The sequence below is a fragment of the Ursus americanus genome, chromosome 13, assembly GCF_024610735.1.
Source record: "Ursus americanus isolate L20-20 chromosome 13, mUrsAme1.1.p, whole genome shotgun sequence".
NCBI classification, from domain to species: Eukaryota; Metazoa; Chordata; class Mammalia; order Carnivora; family Ursidae; genus Ursus; species Ursus americanus.
The window spans coordinates 66,368,296-66,386,016 of record NC_142139.1 but is presented as its reverse complement, the minus strand read 5'-3'; positions in this window follow the sequence as shown (position 1 = coordinate 66,386,016).

Here is a 17,721-nt window from a genome sequence, read left to right as displayed (position 1 = left end):
TTCCAAAATTCAAATCAAGGGGCACCTGGGTGGCACAGATGGTTGAGCATCTGACTCTTGGTTTTGGCTCAGGTCATGATCTCGGGGTCGTGGGATCGAACTCCCAGGTCCAGGGTCTGCGCTCAGTGGGGAGTCTGCTTGGGATTCTCTCTCCCACTCCTTGCCCCTCAAGTAAAATAAAATCTGATCATACTACTGTCACTTGGAACCATTAAATGCTTTCTCATTGTCCTAAAGATAAAGTTCTAAAGTTACTGCCCGGCCCTGCTCATCTCCAGCCTTACCTCCCCATGTTTGCCCGCCACCCCTCCCCCACCGGTGAACATACCTTCATGCTCTGCCAGCCCCGGTCGCTTTTGTAAGTGCTCTTTCCTCTGCGGGGGATCTCCCTTCCCCCACCCCTCATCCTCCATTTTTCACAGCAGCTGCTCACAGTTCACTTCCTCTGGGAAACCTTGACAACCATCACACACACCCCCCAGAGCCAGCTGGGTTAGGTGCCTCTCCAGTAATCCCCCAGAACATCTGGCATTTACCCCCATTTGCCCTGAATTATGATTCTTTTCCACTTGTCTGTTTTCCTTGATAGGCCATGAGGTCCTCTAGGCAAGCACCATATCTTGTTTCCCACCACCCCAGAATTGACACAATGCTTGTCATATGGTGCGTGCTAAAAATATTGAAAATGACTGAATTTTATTTTTGACACCAAAAAAAGAAAAAAAGAAAAACCAGCCTAGTTTTGGGCTAGTTTTATTTAATTTACCTGAAGTGGAACAGCAAGATACAGAGTATTTTGAAATAACCCGGGAATCAGGAAGGATTAAACTCTTGAGAAAAGTTGCATACAATGGCACCAGATTTCTGAAGTTTTATTTTTGAGACAGAAGAAGAAAATGTTAAGAAACACTAGGGAAAAGAATAGAGCTCACGGGGGCGCTTGGGTGGCTCAGTTGGTTAAGCGTCTGCCTTGGACTCAAGTCATGATCTTCGAGTCCCAGAATCGAGACCCACGTCGGGGCTCCCTGCTCAGCAGGGAGTCTGCTTCCTGTGACCCTCCCCCTTCTCATGCTCTCACTCTCACAAATATATAAATAAAATCTTTAAAAAAAAAAATAGAGCTCACGGACACCCGAAATCTCCCAAAGTGACAGAAGTCAAATTGATTGATTACTTAAGATTCTGGCTAAACCCAGAATCTTCTCTTTGCCCAAGCTGAGTGGGTGCCCTGTGAGTTTTATATTAGAATTGTCACATGCAAAAGCAGCTCTGCATGGCCATTTGTTTTAATAATGGGATTAGGGGGTACTGCAGGGTTAGCTAGCATGACATTAAACATGGGACTGATTCATTTTTGCCATGTAACCTTGTTTATGGAGTGAGATTGAATTAGAGGTCTTGCAATGAGATGACTGCACGTGGGAGGTGTCTGGACTAAAATTCAGCCTACAGAGAGAGGTGGGGCGAGTTTCCTACAACTTAATCTCTGCTGCCTGTTGAGAAAAACTGCATCTGTTGGGGATTTTTTTTGCCGAGCATTGTGGTGGCTGTCAGTTAATAGAGTCCAATACGTAATTTTATTGCCGAAGGAACCAAGGCTCAGAGGTGTTCAATAATTAGCCCGCCTCCCACCATTAATAAATGACAGAGTCAGGATGCCAATTCGAAGCAAAAGCACTTTCCAGGGCCCCAGTCTCTTTTTAAATCAAGCATCTGGGGTGTCTTGGTTTTCTCAAAATAATTCTGCAATATCAATTTATATCCTGAGAAATCACAGCTTCTCACCAAACATTATGCAATCATTAATATTCTTGAAAATGCTTGTCAACGGTGTTGCCAGTAGATGTGGGAAATAAACAGAAGGGATCAAGCGCTGGGCAGTGTTGGCAGCGTGGCGCGTTTCGTTCTGTTTGGCAACGCTAATGAGCCTTAGGTGGAGGCAGATTTTTGAGCTTCAAGCTATCCATTTGGGCATCACTAGATTCAGCATCATGAATAAATCTGAAAAAGGAAATTCATACACATTTAACCATTTCTGAAAGTTAATCTTCATATCATCTGTGCTCTTAGAAATGCTACCATGTTCCTGCCAAACAATCCATGTTTGGGGGGATGGAATTCAGGGTGAGAATAGCATGACAAACTGTCGGTATCGCTGGCTTTTTCCACATTGCCACACTTGCCATGTGATTTAATAAACAGATCGCTGTTTTGGGTGAGGAGAGAGGGGCAAGGGAGGGGGAACTAGGGAAACATCGAGGGAGCGCTAAGCACGCACTAGACATGGACTTTGGAGATCTTAACATTCTTTAATTTAAAACTCGTAACAATCTATGTGAGGTTGTTTTCTGTGTTTTACAGAAGAGAAAATCTAGGTCCAGTAAATGAGTGAGGTCTCTGCCCTGCATTCTTTGTCATAGAACAGCTCCTGAATCCCTTTGGGTTTTAGTCTATAGCTAGGTGACACTTACCTCCAAGTGAACTGTCCTTCACACAGTACACGCTCCCTGGTTGCTGGGCCAACTCTAGTCTTTGGTGGATGTGACCTTTTTCTAGCGGGGGGAGAAATCATACGGTAATGCTGTGGGTGCAGTCTTTAAGGACTTTTCAATATCAACCAATGCCGTATTTTCCAAACTGGTTTAATATTTGTGATTTTTGCCATTTAAATGTAAGGAGGACAGGAGTTTTAAAAATGATTCTGTGAAAGAATAAGGAATCCTCAGTCCACAAGGGCACATAAGACCCTTTGTTTCATGCATTCTTTAAGGCAGCCGGCGTTCACTGTGTACGTGCTCTGTGCCAGGACTCCGCTGGGACACCAGATTTACAGCCGTTGGATTAGTCAACTCGGACTAGTAGATTCTGGTATAGTCTCACTCTGGTGCCGTAGTGTCTATTAAAAAGTTGATTACAAGTGACAGAATCATTGAGAGGACTGGCAAGCCAGCCCACGGAACTGAGGGCAACTGCTGAACACAAAGGGCAGTGTTTTTTCGTTCTGTTCCCAGGACCTCATTGGCAGCCACTACTGCCACCACCACCAAAGCAGCTTCTGTCCCAGAAGCCACCACACCACTGCTTCCGCCTAAACGAGACGAGTGAATTTCCCCTTTCCTTCTATGTTACCAGTTCCTGAGCCCAAATCCTTTAAGGATGTGTCAAGGGGCGGGGGAGGGGTGTGTGTGGATTGTCTGTGTCCTACCTACAGGAGGGGCTGGGAAAGTAAGCAGAGCTGGGGATGGTCTTTTGTGCTCCTTCCCTCTTCCACCAAGACTCATAAAGTGGTTGATTGTTCCGGCATAGAAAGAAGTGCAGGTGCAGAGTCACCATGAGGAAAGACAAATGTCATCTACAACTGAACGGAACAGATAATGGAACTTTCCGTCTAGCAGGAAAAGTAAACGGACAAAAAACTACATAAATTATAAGTGTTAGGAAGATGTGAAGAACACTTTGAGAGCCTGTGACATGGGGACTTGAAAAAATATAAGGGAGGAGAGGAGGTCGCCCCAGACCACGCCCTGGACACTGAGCTGCAACCACTAGGGGAAAAGGCAAGGAACATCGTAGGCAGAGGGAGCAGCATGTGCTGTTAAGGGAAGAAGAACATGTGCGAGGAACCAGGAGAAGGTCAGTGATGAGACTGACCAAGCAGTCAGAGAGACAGACAACAAACAAAATAGGCAGGCCTCGGAGGCCAAGCTCACGATGACAGATGTCGTTCCAAAAGCTCGAGGAAGTCATTGAAGGATTTCAAGCAGTGGAACAACGGCATAGATTTGCATTATTAATAGACCACACTTTTGGGGCGTCTGGGTGGCTCAACTGTTAAGTGTCTGCCTTTCTGCCGTCAGCTCAGGTCATGATCCCAGGGTCCTGGGATCGAGTTCCACTTCGGCTCCCTGCTCAGCGAGGAGTCTGCCTCTCCCTCTCCATCTGCCTCTTCCCCAGCTCGTGTTCTCTCTCGCTCTTTCTCTTAGATAAATAAAATCTTAAAAAAACAAAACAAAACAGAACAAAACCATTCTTTTAAGTTTAGAGAAGGAACTTGAGAAAAGAATGGATGTGGAATGACTGGTGAGGATGAAGAGATTATAGTGGCTTAAAACTAAATTTGTGGTTGTGGAAATGGGGCAAAAAATAGATTTGAGAGATATCCAGGAAGTAAAATCAACAGGTTGTGGTGAATGATGGGGCATGCCACCCCAAGGTGAAGAGGGTTACTTCTTGGTTGCTACTGGATGATGGCGCCGTTTCCTGAAGGACAGCCAGCCCAGTGGTCCCAAGGAATCAAGGACTCATAGAAAACCCAGTCCAAGTGTGGACAGATCACTGGGCAGATGAGTCTGGAACCCCGAGGAAGGAGCTGGGCTGCAGATAGAGATTTTGGTCTTAATCAGCAAAATGGTGTCAATGAAGGTATAGCATGGATGATGTAGTTTAGGGGAGAGAGGGGAAAGAGAAGAAGGAAGTCTAGGAGAAGCCCCAGGGGCCTGCGGCACTGACAGATATAGATAGGGGAGAAGCTAAAAGGAGGTTGAAGAGACAGAAAGAAACCAGAAGGAAAACCAGTCCATGTGACCCAGGAGAAGAGCATTTTTATAGAGCTGCCATCCCAAGTGCTTTAGGATGAGTTTAAATGAGGGGCTGCATGGCAGTCGGTTGGGTTCATCATTGATGGGAACCACAAACTCAAAGATTGCTGGGGATGGGAGGTAGACCAGAGAGCTTTGCTGAGTGAGAAGAGGAAGAAAGAGTGGTGGCCCTTTCTGGAAAATGTGCCGGGGGGAATGGGGGTTTGTTCTGAGCACGAGGCATGGAATGTGTATGGCATTGCATCATTTCGGAGAAAAATGACTAAGGGGACGTGTGGAGGTGGAGGACCTGATACAGCCAAGGGTGAGGGAGAGGGGAGTTCAGGCGCCTAAAACAGCTTTATGACAGGACGCTATTTATGTCCACTTACATACAATACACATGCCTATTTTTAAAAAACAGGAAAAAGAAAGTTTGCCACCAATGGGCTTTGACTTATACTGAAAACCTTTTCTGCATCTGTTGAGAAAAGGTTTTTTTCCCCTCATATGTTAGTGTGGCAGAGTATCTGAAGTGATTTAAAGCAAATTAATTCCTGCTTTCCTGAAATAAAGTTTGGCCATGACTGTAAATATACAAAGCTGGATTCAGTGTACACGAGTGGGGGTCAGGTGTCTGCCTTTCCCCCAAACTCACCAGCCCTTCCTCCTGCGGGCTCAGGGAATCCACTCTCCCTGCAGCTGGGCCACTTCCCTCTTCCCACCAAAGGCTGGCCTCGACCACCTCACGGACAATCCACTTGAATTGCTGAGGTGGGTCTCTACCTTGGAAACACAGAGGTTCCACAGTGGCTTCCAGAGCAACGTGCTTGCCTGCCCAATTCTGTTCTTATACTGAAATGTGTGCCCACGCGTGTGTGCACATACACACATACGTACACACACAGACAGGATCAGAGAGGATCAGAGCTCTAGGAGTTGTAAGTTCAAATGGTCATCTCTCCCTCCTGAGACTCTACCAAAATCGTTGTAAAAGAACTTAATAAAGGTATAAATCGATCATTATAAAGGGGAGAGGAGTATCAGCAGACAAATTTCAGCACCATTATGGAAGCAGAATGCCAAGGGAACTAGGAATTCACCCTCTCCTTACACTCACAGTGATGTCTCAGGACGCCCATGGACCGAAGCCCCAGCAATGCCCTGCTGACTGCCTCCTGATTCTGGCTCTGCTTCAAACTAAGCTGTTTCAGCGTACTTCTGAGATCGTAAGCCCCGAGATGAAGTCTCCCTGTGTTCTCTCTCTATATATTTTATTTTAAAGAGAGAGAGTGAGAAAGAGAGCACACTCGTAAATGGGGGGGGCAGAGGGGGAGGGAGAGAGAGAATCCCAAGCAGACTCCCCACTGAGCATGGAGCCTGATGTGGGGCTTGATCCTACAACCCCGAAGTCATGGCCTGAGCCAAAATCAAGAATCAGACACTCGACTGAGTCACCCAGGCACCCCCCAAGATCTATAATTTTGACACAAAAATGTTGTATATCTAATAAGCTATACATCATAGTTAAAAGGTGTGTGTGTGTGTGTGTGTGTGTGTGTGTGTGTGTGTGTGTGTGAAAGAGAGAGAAACTACTGCAAAGATGTACACTGTAAATTTTTGCTAAATAGCAGTGAGGACATAATTGGAATCATTTGGGAGAGAAGGAGTTGATGTGATATGGTGGCAAAAGCCCGGGGAGTGGAGACAGGAGTTTTGATCTGCGTTGTCTCTGACACTTTGGGTGGGTGAGTGATCGCATCAGCTCCATGCTCTCTCTTCCTAGTGAGGATGGAAAGGAACTTGAGTGTAGGAGAGCCGGCTGACACACTCAGACACTTCACCACACGGCCAGCTAGGCTAGATGAAGGGAAACAACCAGAGGAGGCTGGAGTTCGGCATGGAGCTGAGTTCTTCCCATTACAGACAGACGTTGCTGGACCTGGGTAAAACTCTTTTGAAATACAGATAAAATTTGCTTTACACAGCAGACGTGTTGGAGAGATACTGTGCCTGTGGGAAAGTGCTTTTTATTAAAGCAAATGAAAAAATGTAAATGTTTTCAGGGAATTCTACAGGAAGGAACCCCATGGTGAAGTTAAGTGTAATTTGGTAATGTAAATAATGGTTGTTGCTTGCTAAGTACATGTTTTAGCAGAGTTTGTTCCTTACCCGTCTCTCTCGCTGTGTCTTTGCCTTTTATCCCCTTTCTTATCTCCCCCCCCCCTTTTTTTGAGAGAGCGCGAGAGCACGCCAGAGTGTGTGTGAGGGGAGCCGGTGTGGAGGGGAAGAACAGAGGGAGAGGGAGAGAGAGAATCCCAAGCAGGCTTCATGCCCAGCACAGAGCCAACTCCAGGCTGGATATGCTTAACCAACCGGGCCACCCAGGCACCCCTTTCCCACCTCCTTTCGATAAGGATGTGATATGTTGCATTAAAGACAAGTGAAAAAATTAAAAGATAAATTGGAGGAAGGGAGTGAAAGATAGAAAAAACTTAAAAGAGCAAATATTAATTCCCACACACTTTGGGAAGATAAACTCTTTGTTAGACGAAGCATAAATAAGATTGGATCTGATCATCCAGAGCAAAGGGAGAAACATAATCCAGTCCAGCGTTCACACGGTCCAAAAACTGAAGCCAATTGTGTAGATTTGATTAGTGATGCCTGATTTTTTTTCCCTGAGAGATAATAAAAAAAGGACACAGTGTCCTGTGAATGCCTGCATCCTCAACGATTAATTCTAGAATAAACACAATACTGAATTTTTAAAATTCAGTGGGTCAGCAAACCATAAGCTGGCTTATGTAGAAAATAGAGTTCTTCACCAAAGATATTGCTGATCCTATCTTGTCCTTGTGAGTTCTTGTGGTTTTTTTGTTTGTTTTTTATTCTTTAGAACTAACTCATAAAGAACAAAGAAAAAGGGGGTTTTATTGGACGTTGGGAGCTCCAGGCTTAACCTCAAACATCCTAAGGAAAATAGTTGATGACTTCAATTGATTTCTGAAAACACTTATACTCTTGTGTATGAACAATACCAGAAACAGTGGGGAAAGGGACCCTCGTGCACTGTTGGTGGGAATGCAAACTGGTGCAGCCACGGTGAAGGACAGTATGGATGTTTCTCAAAAAGTTAAAAGCAGAACTACCCTATGATCCAGTAATTCCGTTACTGGGTATTTATCCAAAGGAAATAAAAACACTAACTTGAAAAAATATCTGCATCTCCATTTTCAGTGCTGCATTATGTACAATGGCCAAGATAGGGAAGCAGCCCAAGTTTCTACAGATAGATGAATGGATAAAGGAAATGTGGTATATATACATAATGGAGTGTTATTCAACCATTAAAAAGAATGAAACTTTGCCATTTGTGACAACATGCATGGACCATGAAGGAATTATGCTAAGGGAAATCAGACAGACAAGGACAAACACCGTATAATCTCACATATATGTGGGATAAAAAAAATAATAAGCTCATAGATACAAAGAACAGGTTGGTGGTTGTCAGAGTTGTAGGATGGGGAGTGGTTTAAATGGGTAAAGGGAGTCAAAAGGTACAAAGTTTCAGTTAAAATATAAGTAAGGTGCACCTGGCTGACTCAGTTGGTAGAGCGTGAGATCTTGATTTCAAGGTTGTGAGTTTGAGCACCAGGTTGGGTGTAAAGAATACTTAAAAAATAAAATCTTTTAAAAAAAGGTAAATCATGGGGATATGGTGTACATCACGGCAATTAGAGTTAATAGTACTGCATTGTACATTTGAAAGTTGTTGATAGAACAGATCTTAAGCATTCTCATCACAAGAAAAAATTCTGTAAGTATACGTGGTGACATGTTGCATTGATGCAGTGGGATCTGGGGAGGAAGACGATATTCACGTTGACCTTGGTCCAGGATGGACAGCATGATGGGGTCCCTCCCCTCCTTATTCTCCTGCCTTTTCGAAGGCACTGTGCTTTCTGGCCACCAGGCCTTCATGCAAAACTGTTATCTCTGCCTTATTTGCTCCTCCCTCCTCCTTCACTTGACTAAGAACTACCCTTCAGGTCATTTCTTTAAGGATGTCTGCTCACCTGCCAGAATGCGGTACTTTAAAAAAATGATGATAAGCTGCCTTGCCCAGGGTGTGTTCCAAGTGCATTCTCACTAGCAAGGTAACAAAGAGCTGTGTTCCCCATATCTGTACTCCTCTGGGTGGCTACTGTCTGTTCTTTTTCATCTTGGCCATTTTGATTGGCACAATGAAAATATCTCAGTATTGTCTTAATTTGTGTTTCTGTGATTCCAATGAGACTGGACATATTTTTATGTGTTTACTGTCCATTTAAGTTTTTCTTTTGTGATTTTCTAGTGTATTATCTTCATTTATTTTTCTATTGGTATGCTCATAGTTTTATTATTTGTCCAACATATGTTTGTTGCATGCCTGCTATGTATTAAGCAGTTGCCGTGGGCTGAAGTACATCCTCCAAAAATTCATATTGAATTGAATATGGTTAGGGTTGAAGCCCAAATTCCCAATACCTCAGAAAATGACTGTATTTGGAGATAGACCCTTTCAAGAAGTAATTAAGATAAAATGAGGTCAGTGGGGTGGAACCCAATCCAATATGACTGGTGTCCTTATAAGAAGAGGAGATTAAGACATGGACACACTCAGAGGGAAGATGATGTGAAGACACTGAAGACAGCCATCTACAAGCAAGGAGGGAGGAAGAAGAAACCAACCCTGCCAACACCTTGATCATGAACTTGCAGCCTCCAGACAGTGAGAAAATAAATTTCTCTTCTTTAAGTCACCCAGTCTGTGCTTTTTTTTTTTGATGGTAGCCTTCATACTGGGGTGATACATAAATAGATTTATTTTATGTTCTATCTTATTATATTTCGGTCTTACTGTAAATTAGGTGGTGAAGTTCCAACTGGAGTGCAGAAGGCCAACGTACCAGCTTGAAAACAAGCAGAGAGTAAATCCTCCCTTCCTCCAACTTTCTTTTCCAGTCAGGCCTCCAACAAGTGGGATGAGGCCCACCCACATTGGGGAGGGCAATCTGCTTTACCCAGTCTCCCGATTCACACGTGAATCACCCAGAAATGGCCACACAGACACACCCAGAATCACGGTTAACCAAATATCTGGGCATCCTGTGGTCCAGTCTAGTTGACGTATAAAATTATCAATATTACAAATTCTCATGGACAAATAAGAACAACGTCCTGGTTACCAGGATAGTTCAGGACCTGGAAGTGAGTTCGAAGTTGACATCAGTAGTTCATTGGCTCATATAATTTTAGGGCCGGAAAGGATATCAGAGAGCATCCTGCTGAACCTTGTGTTTACGAGCGAGCGTAAAGTGCTTAAAAAGTGATTTGCTCAGATATACAGCAACTCGGTGGTGGAGACCCAAGTGCCCTCCACTGAACGAGCAATTAGTTACCATGATAATAATAAGTTAACATGTGTTAAACCTCACCTTGTGCCAAACGGTGTTCTCAGCTCATCCCTTGTACTGATGCATCTGTAATAACACATGAGCCCTTAATCTGACGCATGAGGACACTGAGGCGAGGCCACACGGCCACCAAGGGAAAGAGCCAGGTATCAAACTTGGGCATGTTGATTCCAGAGCTTGTGCCGTTGACGACCATGAGAGAACATCGGAAAGATGCGCCTGACAACAGTTCAGGGCCCGGGAAAGCTTTTCATTAGGCACAGCTTTTATTCACTAGGTCACCTCGTCTGGACATGAGCGGCCACTGTGGGCTGGGGCAGTCTGGATAGTTGGGGCCTCTGAGCCTTTTTGAATCGGACTTTTAACAGATCAGCCTGGTTTCTGAAAGAAAAACACCACATTCACTATTGGAGTTTCCTTATAGGGGCTCCTGCCCCCTGTACAGACAGAGAGGATATAGTTACTTGCATGAGTCAGGTAAGTCATAGACGGGAGCGTTCGAGAAAACCAGACTGATCTTGATTTGGGGAGCTCCCGGCTACCTCGTGATGTTTAGGAAAAGCATGAGTCTAAATGGCGTTTCAATACCGGGGAAGGGACCCACTCAGCTTACTGCCCTCCAGGGACAAACAGGAAGCTGGTCTTTGCTTCCTTCCCCCACAAACAGACTTGTTGCACACTTTTCTTTTTTCCTTTAAAGAAAAATGAATCTGGGAGTTTATATCCCATATTCTCATACGTGTTTTCTCCACATTCATGTTTTGCCCATTGATGGCATTTCATTTTTATTTATTAAAAACACCCTGTCTTGGATCAAGTCCCTAGAAGCAGGACCTGCGACAGATACTCTTGTGAAAGTGATTTATTCAGAGAGGACGCTGCAGGGAAACCCTGTGAGGGACGGAGGGGGAAGGGCTGGGGCCAAGCAAAGATGTAGTCTCAAGTGAAGTTTAGGTTTGAAACACACAAAAAAGCAGAAACGGAGCCACAAATTTAAAGAACAAGCTGGTGGTTGCCAGAGGGAAGGGGTAGGGAGATGGGCAAAACGGGTGAAGCGGTGTGGAAGGTACGGTCTCCCAGTATGGAAGGAGTAAGTCATGGGCATGAGAAGTACGGCAGGGAAGGTGGTCAGTGGTATTGTGGTGACAGACGGTAGGAGTGCACTGTGGCGAGCCCAGCGTTGCACACGGACTTGTGGTATCATTATACCATACACCTGAGACTCATGTAACATTGTCAACCCTCTTTCAACTTAAAAAAAAAAAAAAGTAAAGTTTAGGTCTGGCTTAACCCACAGGGGGAAGCTTCTAAAACATAAACTACACTGTAGAGCTGACCCACCTTGAGGCGAGGGGGCAGCTTTGTGAACTATATCAGTTCGTGGCTGTGGATGGCCCTCATCAGGGAAGGGTCACCGTGGAGGTGAGGGGGGCCACTCCGCACAGGGGCCTGGCAGTGGTTCTGGGCAGGGCACCGTGGCTTCTACCTCCCAGCAGCCGTTTGATTGCTCAGTGTCCACACCATTTCCCAACAACTGCCCACCTCTTCCTCCTCCCATGCATTGCACAGCACGGTGACCAAATCAGCACGACGAGCAGCAGCATCGAGAAGGGCCGGGAGAGACGCAAGAAGTCACAGCCGTTAGGGGACAGACTCCGAGTGGCCATTTGGCTTTTGTTCTAACTCCCCACATACCTGGCCTGCTGTTCGCATGCTAATGGGAAGCCTCAGAGTGGCAGAGCGAAAGGAACTTGGAAAACATCTGGGCTGCGTGTGGGCACAATGACAGGCCTTGCGTGTACTGTGCTCACGGGCATGCGGCAGATTAGTGATGCAATCAGGCCTGGAACTCGGCTCTTCTGATCGAGGCCAGGCCTCTTTCCCCAACAGTCCGCTGCCTGCTCGCCTTCCTGCAATGGCTTCTGCCCCTGGAGCAACTTCTTTGCTGCCTGAGGACCCTGGGGGGAGCACATGAGCGCAGACTCAGCAAGGCTGGGATGACCAAGGGACAGGTGGGGCCTCCGGTGGGGCCTGGCGTGGTGAAGGCAAGGTCACATCATCTCTCTTGCAGAGAGGATGAAAGAAGCCAGAAATTTGTGTTTTCATTTCATTGATTTGGAACCCATGCTAGGTTTTGAAAACAAACCAACAACTCCTGGTTTTTTTTCTCATGGGCACCTTGGCCCTGGGCATCTTCAGCACCTCCCCATTTTGATCGGCTGGAGATGTGGTGGGTGGGATGGCCCCCCTCCTGCAGCCCCAGAGTCAGTGCTGGATAGAGCACTGGTTGAATTAATCCCAGCACCCGGTTGAGGGCCAGACATATCCCTGCTGCCATGAGCCCAAGGCTCAGGCGAAGCTCAGACCCCCATATGCCCTCAGAACTACAACTTGGCCCTGATGTTGGCTGTGACGGCCTTGTCGTTCCCCTGGGGATGTGGCCCCATGTTCTGTTTGGCTCGTCCACTCTGGTCTGGACCTGATACCCTGCTGAGCTCTCGGGCCGTTCTCCTTGGCCAGAGCCCACCGGCCCAAGTGGGCAGCAGGGATTGCGGTTCCGTTCCTACTTGGTCTTTAGCTCCCATACTGGGGCTCTCCCAGCATTCCCAAATTTGCGCCTCCTTGGCTCCTGGCCTCAGTCAATTCCTGGTGCTTCACCACGGCCCCTGGAATGTTCTGCGTTGTACAGTCTTCCACTCACACCTGAGGCCAGTCTGACAGCGAGTTATTTCCTTCAGCTCTGACTGGGTCTGACCTCCTCTTCCATCTCCCTACCATCCCATGTTTCTGAGCTCCCAGCAGGCCTTGCAGCTGAGCCAAGCTAAGTTGTGTGGCTGGATTCTTCCTTTCTGTAAGCGTTTCTTGAGAACTTGAAAGGTCCCAGACACTGTGGTGTGCTATGATAGGCATTAGGCAGAAAAGGATGAAAGGAACATGACGGATGATTACAAGGAACTCCAAAGAAATGTGGGGTTTTCTTCGAAACATTGTTTAGGTCTGAGCATGTCTGAACTGGGCGGGAGCTCCCAGTGGAAGTTGTGGGAAGGAAGGTTAACCTGGGAGCACCTCAGGTCCACAGGCAACCTCACTGGTGGCTTGAGTGTAATTATCTTAACAGACTATATCGTTGTTTACTAATTCATACAGCCCATATTCCTTCTACATGCAGAGTTTCTTCTTCAATTTCTCTTTGATCACGGTACTTTCTTTAAAAAACTTTTTTTGGGGTAGTTTTTTGTTTTTTGTTTTTTTTTAAGAAAGCTCTACCCCCAGTGTGGAGCTCAACATAGGGCTTGAACTCACCACCCTGAGATTGAGACCTGAGCCGAGATCAAGAGTCGGATGCTTAACCAATTGAGCCATTCAGGTGCCCCAATCATGCTACTTTCTTAGCATAAAAATTGCCATCAGGATGGTGATCCTTGCCTTCAGAATGGTCTAACCTTGTTGGTCTGGCATTCAAGGCCCCTCCCCCACACACCCACTTTTATTTCTAGTACTGACTCATCAGAACTCTCTTCCACAACTAGTCTGGTTGATTGGCTGACAGCTAGACTGATGTTTCGTTTCTGCCACTCCTCGCTCTCAGATACCCCTGCTCCCTGTTGTCCAACCTTATACCTCAAGGTTTGGCCCAGAGACCACGGCCTCCAAGACGCCTTCCTAGTCCACATCTCTTCCTCTTTTAAATCAGTAGTTCTGACCCCTGACTGGATATTAGAATCACCTAGGGAGCTTTCAAAAATTAGATGGGGTGGGGAAGGGAGCAGCAGACCAATTTCATCAGGCTCCCCAGGGAGAGTGCCAGGGCATTTGCCTTTAAAATATATTTATATATATAATTTATTTATTTAAGAGAGAGAGAACGAGCATGAGTGGGGGGAGGGACAGAGGGAGAGAGAGAATCTCGAGCAGACTCTGCGCTGAGCCCGAAGAGGGGACTCCATCTCACAAACCTAAGATCATGACCTGAGCCAAAATCAAGAGCTGGATGTTTAACTAACAGCCACCCAGGTGCCCCTGGGCATTTGCCTTTTTTTAAAAGCTCCCAGGTCATGCTAACATGCAGTCAGGGATGGGAATTGCAGTTGCAAACAAATATGTATTTCTTCCACCCCTCTGGTTGTGTTGTTATTTAAGGCATATGCAAAAGAAACTTTAATTTCCTTATTAAGGTATTCTCTTAAAATACAAGATGTGCCCTTCCTTTCTTTTTGTCCTGTGCAGAGCATAGCACAGCATCTTTCACATGAAAGCACAGCAAGTATCTGCAGGATGCATTAGAGCACAGTCTGCCTGGACAGAATATGGAAATGACCCAGGGAGGTGGGTCGGCCATTCCCTTGTAGATCTTAAAGGGTGAGAATCCTTGCCAGTGGTTACAATGCAGCGATGAGCAGCTGTGAATGGAGTCCTCCACTTGCCCTGTGTTTTTGGAGTCTTTGCTCTCTATAGGCCACTCTGCTGGGTGCCAGCATACCTTGGGCAGAGACAGGCAAGACTAAGGTCAGAGCTCATAGCCTAGAGCAGGAAGTAAGCAATTCATTCTAACGTGATGTGTACTGCAGCTAAGATAAGTGCCCAATGTCATGGGTGCTTAGAGGAGGAAGGTGTAGTCTGACCAGGATGTCTGGGACTACTTCTCATAGCAAGCAACAATTTAACTAGAAAGATCTAGAACATTGAACACTTTACCAAAGTATTGGTTAGAAATGTCCTCAGCTGCAAGGAACAGAATGCTTAACTAACAGTGGTTTAAAAAATAATAATAACAGGGGTGCCTGGGAGACTCATTGGGTCAAGCATCCGACTCTTGGTTTCCGCTCAGGTCTTGATCTCAGGGTCATGAGATTGAGCCCCAAGTATGGCTCCACACTCCGCACAGAGTCTGCTCAAAATTCTCTCTCTCCCTCTGCCCTTCACCGTGTTTGTGTGCTCTCTCTCTCTCTCACCCAGGTGCCCTTGATCACCCTACTTTCTTAGCATAAATCAATCTTTAAATAATAATAATAAAGAAATATAATATATATGATACATACAATATATATTTACTATAACAAATAAGTTAGGCACTCAAGATGACTCATCAGCTCAACAATGTCAGGGCTGAAGTTTCTGGAATTCTCGTGACCTTTAGTCATAGTCACAGGTTGGCTGTAGTAGCCCAGGCATTGTGTCCACATTCAAAGGTGAAAGATGAGGAGGACAGTGCCTGCCATGTTTCCCCTTCTAGCAGCAAAGCAAAAACTCCCAGAACCCTCCGGCAGATTTCTCCTTATATCTCATTAGCCAGAACTGTGTCACATAACTAGCCTTAGCAGCAATAGAGTCTGGGAAAGAGACAATTTGCCTTTTCCAGCTTCTGTATAGCAAGCCAGGTCGGAGAAGGGGGTTGGAACTGGCTCCTGAGTGAGGCAACTAACAGATCATTTTAAACAAAACAGGATTCGCAAAAACATGCAGCTGTGGAAATGTGTGGAATATTTAGGATCAAATAATTTGGTATCGCCAAAGTATAAGGCACATGGCAAGGGAGAGATGGTGGACAACACACAGAGAGGTTGAGATGAGATTCTTTAAATTCTTGAATGACATGCTGGCGAGCTTGGAATTCTTCTGCAGAGCATGGGTAACAACCGACGATGAGATCAGTATGTTTGGGGAAAAGTGGCAGGAAGGTAGAGGAACTAAGAAAGAAAAAGATGACACTCTTTTTTAAAAAAATATTTTATTTATTTATTTGAGAGAGAGAGCACAAGAGAGGGAGTGGGAGAGGGAGAAGCAAACTCTCCACTGAGCAGGGAGCCCAGACCGACCCAGGACTCAATCCCAGGACCCTGAGATCATGACCTGAGCCAAAGGCAGACACTTAACTGACTGAGCCCCCCAGGCGCCCCGAATATAGACTCTTTATAGCAACCCAGGCAAGATATGATAAGGGCCCACACTAAAATTTCTTTTAGCACAGTTGCTGGGGAAAGAGTTGGCAGGCTAGCCAAAAGGGCAGGGATCTGATGAAAACAGCTGCCAAAACGTCATCTTTTGGTAAATAGGGCATAATACTGATTCGACTTCATAAAAGCCTCTTGCATATATTTCTTGGATCTGGAAGCTGAAAGTCCAAACTCCAGGTGTCAGCAGGGTTGGTTCCTTTTGGAGGTTCTGAGAGAGAATCTGAGGGGGAATTCCCTTGCCTCTCCCCAGCTGTTGGAGGCTCCCGATAATCCTTGGTGCCACTTGGCGTGTAGACACATCACACTGATCTCCGCCTCCGTCTTCACATGGTGCTCTCCCCTGCATGTGTCTCTGTGCTCAAATTTCCTGTCTTATAAGACCCACCCTAATCCATGATGACCTCATCTTAGCTTTATCACATTTGAAAAACCCTAATTTCAAATAAGGTCATATTCACAGGTACCAGAGTTAGGACTTGGATGTATCTTTTGGGCAGACACAGTTCAACCCACCATAGGTCTATTAGCGCTGCTCTGGTTGGAAGTGTCAGGCAAGCTCTGGCTTGAGGGGAAAAGAGGGAGTTTGTCTACTGGCCAAATTTGAAGCACATGGGAGTAGATCTGCTGTCCTCGGTGTTGCTTCATTCTCAGGAAGGATCCCTCCTCAGGATGGCTAAGACCACCCTCCACCCAGCCTGGTTACATTCAGGTTTACAAAAGTGATCCCAGACAAAGGTCTCCCCCTAGTCTATGGCAACCGTACCATAGGAGTCACAGGTCACATGCCCATCCTTTGAGGCATGGAGGCAACTTGCCCAAATTATAACAATTGAAGAGGATTATCATGGAATGTGGGGGATAATTCCACAGAGTGCTGCCAGGCAATGTTCTCTCTCTGCCTCTAGGCAGATGAGGACATGAGGGCAAGGAGAGAAAGCCCCAGCTGGAAATACCAGCTTCTTCCTGGCAATCTTATTCTTGTGGGCAGCTTACACAATGGATGGCACTGTATCTTCTGACTTACTGTTCATGTGGTTTTGGTGGACACATATCTGACAATCATGTACTTTATTCTATTCAGGAACCTAGCATTTCCCCTAGTGTCCTCACCTGCCCACAGGAGAAAAAAGCCAGGAAACCAGGTCACCCAACTGAGCAAGCTGGGCTTAGCACCTAGAATTTCTTTACTGTTCTCTGCCTCCGGGGCCATGACACTGAAGATGGCTGGCCACTGAGCACTGCTCCTTGTACTGTTAGCTTTGGGACTCCTTGTGCACATAAAGTTCTCCCTTCACAATCTCCTCCAGATGCAGAGAACCCCTGTCTGCCTGGTGCTCCAAACTGGCCTACCTCTCCCAGCACAGGCAAGCAAGAAGCTAAAAACATCCAGAGGTCCACACCTGGGTCGTCACTCCAGAAACATCCCACTACTGCCAGCATCAGCACTTTCAGCATCTAAGCTGGAAAACTGCCCAACTCCCTCCAGCTGGCTTCCCTTCTATGTTGTTCATCCTCAGATCTGACCAGAGACTGGCAGAGCAAGGAAAAACCCGAGGAACAACCAATCCAGGTCCCACCCTATATAGACGGTGAGACCTTCATTTTCACCCCCATTTACCTATGGGGAGACGTTGGAGGAGGAGGAAGCACATGTTTTGCCGTGACTGGCATGGGCCTCCTGGACGGGGTTGGCCAGCTGCTTGGCTGGATGCTTTTCTTCCCTTTGTC